This window comes from Chenopodium album, chromosome 23, assembly GCF_948465745.1.
Source record: "Chenopodium album chromosome 23, dcCheAlbu1.1, whole genome shotgun sequence".
Taxonomy (NCBI): Eukaryota; Viridiplantae; Streptophyta; class Magnoliopsida; order Caryophyllales; family Amaranthaceae; genus Chenopodium; species Chenopodium album.
In genome coordinates this window covers 22776351-22788801 of record NC_137856.1, presented here as the reverse complement: position 1 = coordinate 22788801, position 12451 = coordinate 22776351, and positions in this window count along the sequence as shown.

Below are 12451 nucleotides of genomic sequence, written 5' to 3'. Positions count from 1 at the left end.
ATTAGGGAAAACACTATTTTTGTAATATCATTAATTGCATTAGGTAAAAACCTATTCAAAATACATGTTACTATTGATCTCTAAAGTTGTTTACAGAAATGCTATGGAACTCGTTTATAATTTCAATGAACTTTGTTAAAATAAGAAAAAAGAAAGATACAAAGAACTTGGTTAATTGTCACAAGTTACAACTCTTACAACGTTGTTGGAATTAAAATTATTTGTGTTATGGCAATAATATAGGTTGGTCATTACATAAGATTAACAGAGTAACTGTACGAAAGTACAGTGTTCAATTTATTTTTTAGCAGTATCATTCATAATGGGTAAAAAAATATTGATTGACATGAAATTTACGCTTTGATAGTTCTATTGTGGAATAAAATTGTTTACGAAATTGCTTCAATTGTATTTGGGTAATATGTATAATTAATTTTTGACATCACTCATTACTAAAGGAAAGATAGAAGTAGTTTACACAACTTCTATCTTAATAAAGAAAAAAAAGCAATTTGTAAACATTAATGAAATTTGTAAGGCTTGAACTTTTATATATGTTGTCCATAGTTAATATAGGTAAATACTTGTAAAACAATTTCCAAACCAAAAGATACATTGGCATGAAATTCAGCTGGATTTATCACCAATCAACCTCTCGATGTTACTTTCATCATTGTTCTTGCTAAGAAGAAGTCTTGCTAGGTACTTTAATCGTTCAACACGCATGTCAATTGTCTGGTCAATGACACAAATGAAAAGGAAGTTATTAATTGTGCCACAAATGGCATATATAAGTTTCACAAAGAATAAAATTTGATCCGTACTCTGTAAGTAATGTCCTTCATGGCGTTGATATCACCACACTCAATGTATTTTAAAACAAACATTCCACCATCATGACTGTACACCAAAAATTATTTAAATTAGAATTTTTTAAATTAGAACAATGAAAACAATCTAGTAAAAGGAATGTTGTTGGATATACCTGTGACTGTTTTAAAAAAGATAAAACGTCAATTGTAATACTATTGAAATCTTTAAAAAAATTACCCAATGGATTTCTCCGCATTGCATTGCAGGCACACTTAATCTAATCACAATTTTATCAACCATGTTAATCACACAATCAATAACAATAAGAGTATTGGCATATAGTTAATTTAATTACCATATCCGTAGCAAGATTGTATCTGTTGTCTGTGACCAGTAGTGAAACAACTACCCACACCTTTTTTATTTTGACATTAAACACCAATAGGAACCAATGATTTTCTTCTATTTCCATAACGGGTATGAATATCTGATGAACAAACAACATTTTGTGGCTCACTTATCATCAAAGATCATCAAAGACATAAATTTATGTTAGACAGAACTTGTATATGTTAAATATCTCAAACCTGTTCAATCTTGTTGAGATCCCAAGACGGTATAAATGGATCAAAAACTTTGGAACAGTAATTGAGAATAGATGGAGTCATGTAATGCGAGCACCTTTTGTCTGACTTCAGTACTAATGTCTACACGCAGCATGTGTAATGTAAATTTATGAGTTTAGCAAATAATACTTTTATTACCATTTTATGTAAAAGCCAATGTACCTGGAATGCTGCTGGCAATATCAGCTTAGTTGGGTCATGTAACCACATTTGTATATCATACAAATAGACATTTATGAGCTGCAATTAAAATAGTTAAATAAATTTAAAGTGTCATGTCATGTTCCACCAAAACAAATAATGTTCCAAAAAACAAATTCGATGTGAAATTAGTAATAATAGTATACCTGATTAGTAATTACATTATCCAGAAACAAACACCAAGATTCACCCACGGTCAACCTAATAATTCATTTATTTTTGGCACAATAAAATTCCTCACTGGTCTCATCTTTGTGAACATTCACACATATTTGTTTCTCCAAGGAGTCCAAATGTGATACATATTCAAGAAATAAAGATTGTGTTGAATGTTCTTCATTAACCCGTAACACATCCTCATCATCATCACTAGTCTGTACTTCAATTACCTTACTTGGTCCCTGCAGTTTAAGCATAAAAGGTTTAAGAAAGACATATAGCAATACATATATGTATCAATGCGCTATATATGTATATGTCTTTCCCTATTAATTAAATAAATATTACTACATATCACCTCTTCAGGTATTGCATTAGAAGTGCATTCCTTCCGCATTTTTTATTTTGATAATTGGGCCTATGGCATTAGTAATAAATTAATATGTAATTACATGTAATTATATTTCTGAATACCATTTTATGATTAGTCGGTACACAAAAAAAGTTGGGCATAAATATGATGAAATTACCTGTGCATCTTGGGCCTTTGAATTGCTTTTATTCCCCTTTTTTGGCTTTGATGAAGATGATTCCTGTGTTTGTGAATGGGGAAGAATAGTTAATAGGTCAGTCGTTAAAAAACCGTAATGTAGTGACCAATATTATATTTACCTTTTTCATATTCACATTACTGTTATCATCAATCTGACTCAATTGCCTTTGTCTTGGCCTCCTAAGCGGCCTCTTCTCCGAATTTGTCTGTGGTTCACCATTATCAGTGGTTGTTATTGCTTTTGGCTTTGGAGTCAGCATTTTGATATCAGGCTTCTAACTTTATCTTTTGTCTTTTTGTTCTTCGCTTTTTCTTCATCCTCTTTAAGATCTTGGAGTGTTTCCAGACCCGGTGGAAATTGAGGCTCGGTAAAACGGATATTTCTTATGTCGAATGAGTCAACATCGAAGCCAGCGAAGTGTTTTTCCTCTACTTCTTCGCCTTCTTCGCTAGTGTCATTAACTTGTAGCTTTCTCTTAGTTGTTGAGATATGTGAGCTAACCATCAACTCGCCATCAGGGATTAGGAAAGGAGCATACGAACGATTTCCATGCGGAGTTTTACCAACAGTGTCTCCTTCTCCGTCAGTCCTATAATCAGTTGATTCTGGAACCTTGGTTGAACTCTGTGACATACTAGCAGCAACATCGGCAGCGAGTTTAGCCAATGTCAACTCTATGTTTGACAGTTTGCAGTGAATATCAGTTATTTCTTTCTCCATGTCTTACTTTTCTGCAACGATAAATCAGTTCTAGAGATCATGAGTGATTTAAAAATGGAATTAAACCATTATCAATGAATTTAATTTGCTTAAAACATAAACCCTATATAGACGAAATCAATGTTCATAAATAATTCCTTCAAAAAAATAAAAAGTTGTTCATCATACGCATAAAAAAAAAATTGAATTTAATTTTAAATATTGGTTAAAATACATAGCAAAAAACAAATTCAATTTCGAGTATACTTACATTGGGTTTAGCTTTTTTCACCATGATTTGAATACCAAAAATAATTGTGCAAACCCTGAAACAAATTCGGTTGAAAAGGATATGCGAGGATGATAAAGATGTGAAGCAAAAAACCCTAACGCTGTTGTTTGTAAAGATTTTTTAAAATTTAAAAGATAAAAATCATTTAAATTTTAGAGATAATAAATTAGGAAAATATCCTATGTAGAATAACTGATTACCAATATTTAATCTATTCAAAATTTAAAAAGATAGAAATTTAGGAAAAGATCATAATTAGAATAAGTGATTTCCAATATTAAAATGCAATTTCTAAGCTTAAAATATATCGATTCCATAATTTTTGTTTATTGATTAGTTCAAATCAATGTCCAGGTTCATCGTATTATAAATTGCCATCGAAGTAAATTCTGTTATAATAATTGGAAATGTCCAATGTTACGTTTGGTCATTATCTGTTTATAATTAATAAAATTCAATTAAGGCTATGTCATATTCAAATTTGGTTCAATGCCTTAATCACAAACAGTGTTTATAATTCGATCTTCGATTTTTTGGATCAAACAAAGTTGTGAGAAAAAATGTGTTACGGTTTCTTCTCAGATTTTCATGACGAACATATATTACCTCAAAACTTAAAATTTTATTATTTCTTATACCTTAAATCGCTATTTTCGAATCCGATGCTGGACTTTGTACAATTAAAATTTGTTATTCAAAGATTAAGAACCCACCCACAAGATGAAAGAAACCGATTATATGTACCATAAAGTTGCGCAATGGCTGTATAAATCTGGCCTATTTTTTCGGTCTCCATTGATGCGCGATTGAAATTAAGGTACATTGAACATAAAATCGTGGTTGATTTCATTATTTGATGAAAAATTTGGAAGAACTAGGAAGAACATTGATGAACATCGATGAACAACGAAGAACAAATTTTCGATTTTTAATTTTTTTTTTAATCTTTATTTTAGATTTAATTAAAATTAGATTTAGATAAAATAAATTTAAAAACTAAAATAATATTTTCAGAAATTCATTAATTGAATTATGGAAAATAAGAAAATGAATTAAAAAAAAAATACCTTGAATACCCTTAAATAAAGTTTGACCAAGCTAAAAAAATAAATCTAAAATCAGCCAATGAGATTTAAGTATACCTATAGTCATATCTAAGATGACCATAGTAGAAACATCCAAATAAATAAACTATAATTTAATATACAAAAATGCCTTACTATAATTCCTTCTGAATGATAAGAGTCGGAAAAAATGAAATTAAAACAATCCCCTTCACAGTCACCATGTATATTATCTGCCCAAGCTTTTGCTTCTACCATATTTGATGAAAATCCATGTATTAAAGGCTTTCTTCCACACCTTTTTTCTGGAATTGGTACGGTTGTTAGCCATTCTTATGATATATATCCTTAAGTAGTCACTGAAAGTAGAGGTGTTAAAAAAAACCCGACCCGCTTGTCCCGTCCCGATTACCCGATGACCCGCAAAAAACCTGATGGGAAATTAGGAATTTTTTCTGTTTTTGGCGGGTCGAGTACCCGTCCTGGTAAAATAACAATTTCGTGGGCCGGGACATGGGACACATTGTGCTAATATCGGGTACCCGCATACCCGGTTTAAAAATAAATTTTTTTAAAAAAAAACTGAACAACGAAACCATCACTTACTTTGTATTCCCAGCCTAGCCCATTAAATCTTAGCCTCTTAGGGTTTATTATTCTCACTCCAGTAAACTTAGCCGTCATTCCCTCCTATCTCTTTCTCTCTCCTTTTTTTTCACTTTCTTCTTGTTCTTCTGATATTCAATCATCCCTCCACTCTCTTTTCACAATAAAATTTAAAATTTTCTCTACATCTCACCCCAATGCATGCAAGCAGCGACAACAATATCCACAATTTGCAAGTTTGCAACAATCTCACCATCTCACCTCACCATTTATCAAGGTCGGAGATTGTTTAAGTTGGAGATTGGTGGTGTAGGCTGGCTATGAGGTGGTCGTCGGACGAGGGGTAGAGAGAGCTGATGTCCATCTTGTCATGTATTATTAATTTCTCTTTCGTAATTGATTTTTGGTCATCAATTTGTATATTGAATACGTATTTTTTTCCCGTAATTCTCATGCGATTTGAATTTGTTGTAATTTGTATTATCGTGGTATTTGTAATAACTGACTAATTGTTGTGTATTTCGTGCTCAAATTTATTTTATTGCGTTTGTTCATTAATTTAATTTAGCGTTTGTTCATAGAATTTAGGGAGCTGAAATTGGAACTAAGTTTTATGCTTTGTATATTAGAACTACTGAAATTGGAACTAAGAGATCCGGGTACCCTATGTCCCGACCCGAATAATTCGGGTACCCGAAACCCGGGTACCCGAAATATTCGGGTCGGGACATGGGACAGATTAACAAGTACCCGAAACTCCGGGTACCCGGGTATTCGGGTACCCGAAAACCCGGGCACCCGGAATTGAACACCCCTAACTGAAATTATTGTGTTTTTTTTTATTATTATTAACAAACAACCAGAGGAACTCACAAAATTGTTGATTATATATACAATAGTTATCAGACCTAAGTCAAAAATAAATTTAATAGTAATAAATTCCTTACTTAAATGCTTTGACTTGAATATTATTAAAAACATCTGATTGGTAAATGAAAGCATAAAAAACAGAAGTTTGTTTAAAATTTAATGTAAAATCTTTTTATGATATTTACTAGGTTTGTGAGGATATTATCAAATCAATATTTAAATATATTATTATTATATTAGTAACACGTTTTGGTTCATAAAATATACCCATTTAAGAAAATGGATTTTCGTTAAGAGGATGTAAGCTAGTATTTTGTCTTTAGAGGATATCAGTCAGGCGTTATAGGATATAGTTTAGTGATATCAAATAAAAATTATTGTTTTGAGAATACCATCAAATCATTTGATGGTATTTCCTTTAAAGGATATCAACTAAAGGATATCATCGTGTTTTTATTATTTAAGTAACAGATTTATTGATAAAATTTAGGTACTTAAAGAAATGATTTTTCGTTATAAGAATATCACATAGTATTTCGTCTTTACAGGATATTCGGCAGTCGTTATAGGAAATAGTCCAGTGTTTAAAGGATTTCTTATTTTTTATGAGATTCAACTAATATTTTATGTTCAGAGGATATTATCTAGTCTTTGGAGGATATCATTCTGTATTAGCAATAGCAAGTATTTTTTTTCGTAGGATATCATCCAGTTGTTGGTTGATAAAATATACCCATTTAAGGAATTAATTTTTCGTTATCAGGATATTAGCTAGTATTTAGTCTTTAGAGATACAATTCAATTGTTATAGGATATAGTCAAGTGTTTGATAAATTTAAGTTAGAAGTGCAAAAAGAAATAATTAGGTTTTTCAGGATATCATACATTTAATGAAGGATAGGTGTCTGTAATTTTAAATTATTAGTAAATGTTGAATGATATAATATTTCCTTTTAAGGATATCATATAAAAATTATTGTTTAAAAGACACAATTAAATCATTTGAGGATATAAGTCTACAATGGGCCTTCAAAAAGACGCCTTTTTTAATTGAGCTGGGCTTTATAAACCAGCGCCTTTTTTAATCGAGATGGGCTTTATAAACCAGCGCCTTTTTGTTAATCGGGCTAGCGAAGCCCTATTTTCATGGGCTTTAAACCCGCGCCTTTTTGTTTAACTGAGTGCATGCTTTAACATACATGCTGTTACGTGCAGCAAGACACACGTAATACGCTCTCTTAGGGAAAATCAAGTAAGGTTAGTACTTGCTCATGTTTTCTCTAGAATAATCTGCTTGAACATTTTAGAGAATTCTTGACATTGAAATCAACGAAAAGATATGGTTTGCGAAAGTTCTAGAACATCATGGATACGAGAATGATGAAGAAAGTTATCAAATATTCTAGTCATATCTTTCAACCTCCATCTACAATTATAAATATGAGTTATTGGCATTCAATTAACATATATACACACAATTAAGAAGCCATACCTATACACCAGTCATCCTACCTATCTACCCTCCTTGTAAATTATCTACCTTCTCAGTGCTCATCGTTCATGATTTTTTTATTAAATGAATTTTTCCCATGTAAGATAGTGTATGTCCATTTCTCTTTTACTACTTATCTTACCTTTATCTTTCTCATAATCATACTTCTCAACGTATATTTTTTTATTTTATCATAACATTTAAAACATTTATTCTAAAACTAAAAATCATCAAATCTTTTAAACAAGAATAAAATAATTTAAATTTCCTCTGTCAAAAATAAATAATTAAATAAATAAGTAAATAAAAGCTGGCTAAGAAATAATTGTCTTTATTTGTAGTTGTAGACATTTTTAATTTTCTTTATACTCTCGAAGCATGAGAATATTTAGATTTGAACAAGGGTAATTGAAGAGATCTAACTTGTAAATTTGTTACTTTTTTTTAACTTTCGAGTATGACACTTGACTTTTGCTTCTTTGGACCTTACATTTTCTATTGTTTCAATCTCATCAAAACTCGACGTTTGAATTTGTCTTGTTGGATCAAACCTATGTTGGTCATAACTAATTAACAACAACACAAATGTAAAAATGGTTATTTCAATGAATGTTTGTTTTTTATAATGTTTCAAGAATAAAGGAGAAATAGAATTTTATATTAGTTAAGTAGTCGTAGGTTCTGAATCTTCTTCTAATTTTAATTTTGTTATAATAAAAATGTTGATATAAGAATGCTACAATAATATATTTAATGGAGATACGATAGGAAAATGATATAATCAAAATTAGATATATTTACATTTTTGAAGATTAGATTTTTAATTTTTTTTCTTAAAGATTAAATTTAATTTTTTTTTTATATTAAACATATCTACATTTGAAAAGTTAAGTAGTTTCCCTACTTAAAAATCCATGAGTATATTTTAAAATAAAATAATGTCATAATTGAAATTAAATTACTTATTTTTATTCAAAGATATTTTTTGAAACCAAATCTATTTTATTTACTAGATAAAGAGGCAAATTAATAAATAAAAAAATTGTCTAAAAACAAAATTGGTAAAAAATTAATAATTTGAATATAGCAAGTTATATTAACAAGATTGAACATTCGATGATACAAAATTGAACATTTACATATACAACAATGAACATTTTACATGTGATATGAAATCGAAACCGAAGAAACTATAAGATGACATCATTATGGAGGAGAGGGTGCAGGTAGTGCTGTCTGCATATAGGTGTAGGCAAAATTTATAGTTATTCCGTGTCAGATCAATTTTTAGCTCAAAATTCTAGGCCAACTTTGGATCGGGTCGAGACTCAGGTCAATCTCAAATCGAGAGATTTATTATTGTTATTGTTAAACGGGGGTATTTGTTAGTGATAATATCGTTTTTATTATAGTCAATATTGTCTCATTATTACAATATTATATGGACTTATTTTTTGTGCAAAAGAAGGCTAAGCCCGAACAAAGGAACAAAAAAAATTAAACAACTAAACGAGGTGTGGTCACTTCCAAATCCGCTCTATCAAACACGAAATAGTTACACCACTTCCAAATCCACCAAAGAGTAAGAGCAAAACATACCAGCCATTTCTCTAAAAAAAAAAAGAAAAAAAAAAGACCTTCTACTTTTAGGTTTCTAGTGACCCAGCGTTGAAGATCTCCAACAAAAAAAGACAGGTAATTGGTTGTTTCTCCAACGGAAAACCACGGTACCTTAGCCATAGGACAATCACGCAATAAGTGTAACAAAGTTTTAATTGTATTAAGATTGTAGTGTTACATCTTGGATCATCTGTCAAGTGTCTCTTCTACCTGTTTGCATTATATTGCAAAGGACTCGATCATGAAGTTGTACAAGCCACAAGAAGATCGAGTCGGGTTCTTTGCTAGACTAGAGTGGACCAAGCAAGGTTCCATTTAAGATCCTTTAGAACATGACCATTCTCCTTCATAACATTCATAGTGTATTTAATCAAAAAACCCCTTTATTTTAAAACCTCTCTAGTAATGAAGTTCTCCAACGTTAGGGTCTTCTATAACCTTGCTTGCCGCTACTAATTAAATAGTATGTGAAGGTTATAAATTTGCAAATTAATCCCACTTCCAAAACCCCACCTTCCACATTTCTTTTATATTTATATGAAATGTGAATGCAATAATATTTTAAGGTCATATATAACAATAAATAAATTATTTTGTCTTAAAATTTAGTAATTCTAATTTGAATATTTATCCTTCTACAATTGAACATGAACTAAAACTTAAGTGAACATTTTTTATAAATTAAATTACTAGCCTATACTCAGTAAAGAATCTTTTAACTAGAAATATAATAATATTACTTTATAATTGAAGTTTAAATTCCATAATTATATTGATAATTTGTCCATAATTTCGTAATTATTATTCAAATGATATTTCTTCTACAAACGAGCATGAATTCTATTTGAAATGTACATTTACAATAATAGTTTATATTTACTTGTCAAAATTCACCAATTTACAATTTTATTTAATGAAATTAGTCATATTCATTGATAATTGATGCTTCAATTCAATAGTGCAAAATTATAATGTGTCTTCAAAATTATTAATATAATATGAACATTAATCTCTCTACAAATGAACATAAAGTACTTATAAAATGAACATTTACGATAGATTAAATTTACTAGTCGAAATTCTTCGAATAACAGTTTAATTCACAAATATGTAATGTAAATAATACTTACAAAACTTTGTAATATTCTTTGTTGTTTTTTTTTGGAAATTCTAGTCGTTTTTTAATTGGAATAACGTCATCTCTATTTTCCATATTTCAATTGTTTATTTTTTTCATTTTCAAATTTTAGTAAATCATATTAGATATATTTAAAATATAACTGACTAAAAACTAAGCTGTCTCACTTTGTCTTTCACCTCAGAACTTTATCTACAATATAATTTTATTCACAATTCAGAAAAATAATTAGGTGATTTAGGTCACAATAATAGTGTTTTTTACATAATCTTTCTAGCTTAGCAAGAGCTTGAGCAGCTTCTTCCTCATAACCCATTTCAACAAAGAGTAGCTTTTGTATACATCTGATGTACAGTAATTTATTGTACATAGGGTCACTTTTACAATTTTTTGGGTAACTTTTGTTAATAAAGCATAAATACTTCGTAACTTTTATTCATGTCAGGGTAACTTTTACTTATATTAGGGTAACTTTTTTAAGGTAACTTTATAGCAGATGTACAATATTTATTGTACATCCGGTTTATTTAAAAGTTTATGTTCAACAAACACCAATCCGTTTCTTCATATATTTCCCGTAAACATATATTTGTAGTAGCTACTGTTTTACTGTACGGTAAATGAAAAGAAGGATTATCTAAAAGGGCTATTATGGTCATTTAGTTGGGGTGTAGGCAAGTTTGCCTAAAGTGGGGTGTAGGTATTAACTACTATACCAGACTGTAGACACCTGAATGTGTCTCCCCAAAAACCAAACCCATTGATAATTACCTCTCACGTCACTGATTATCGAACGAAGTGAAAGTGTGAAAAGTCTAGTGATGCAGTTGTTTTAATAAATTACTTCTTTCTGTTTCAAAAAATGTACTCTGTTTATGAAAATAGTCAATCCAATTTAGTTTGGTCCATAATAAGGGTTCAATAATAGTGTAATTGGATTAAGTTCGAAAAGTGCTTTCCAACGATATATTATAAGCCCAATTTCGATGAATAATGAGGAAGTTATGGCCAAAATACTAAGTTGGGCTCGAAATGGGTTTTATATACGGCCCAATGATCTAGTGGAAAGCCCATTAATTATTATTCCTAAAGTCATTAGGATTATTTTAATTTTCTAGAATAATCTAAAGGTTCTTTTAAATTCTTGTGCAATTAGGATTAATTATTATATTTTTAAATATAGAATTTTATTTGGAATAAAACATGTAAGTACTCATTTTTAAATGATAAATCTGATTTTGATTATGATAATTACGGAGTCTAATTACTTAATCATATTAGGAAAATGATTCCGTACAGCGCGTTTTTATCTTTTAATACTATCGCGAAACGACAGCTATGTCGCACCGCAACAAAGTTGTCTCGCACCGCGCTTGACCGTGTCGCGCTGCGACAGAAGCAGTTTTACTCCGAGTCGAATTCGATCTTTTTCTGATCGTTTCGGGACTATTTTCTCTATGAATAGGGTCTTTATTTCCCGTTTTCAAAATCATCAACAATCACCATTTCTCTCTCTCTTGAGCAATAGCTTATTCTTTCTCTCTCTTGCTTTCTAGCCTAACCTTTTTACAAACACAATTCCGCATTCACAAGCTCTAGACACACCTAGCCAAGTTCAAAGTTTTCTTCGCCCTCGACGTGAAAGGTTGATACGTTCTGAGGGTTTGGTCCTAAATCCCCATTTCAATTATTTAATTGAATTGTTTGATTTAATATTTTATTGAAATTTACTAACGAGTGTATTTCGTTATTAGAAAGAGGTACGAGACATCAAAGTAAGTAGTTAGCTTATTTCCTATTCTTTTAGAGAGCATGTATAGATCTTATTAATTCCTAATATCATGTTAGGATGTTTTTATTGTTTTCTAGTACATGTTTAGGGCGCTTCTTATTCTTTCTAGTATCATGTTAGTGCCATGTTAGGGATAAAGCTTTAATCTCTTAATGTTTAGTGACATGCTAGGATTTGTTATTAATGTTGTTAGTATCATGCCTAGAATCTTGCTAATATTATTATGCTTTATTAATATTATGATGATGATTTGTTGTTTCAATATTAAGTCGCTTAATATGTATATTATTGTTATTGCTTGATCATGCCTTTTTTGTAGGTTTAAAGGGAATTTGTACTTTAAATCACGCCTAATAAGATATTAATAATTTGATTTAGGCTAATATGATTTTAATTCAAGTGATTGCCAATAATAAATTTATTTGTGCATTAATATTCAACCAATATAGATTAAACAAATTTAGGGCTAATGTAATGATTGCATGTTAGTCAGAAAGCGCACCTGAATATGAGAAGAATAAAGTT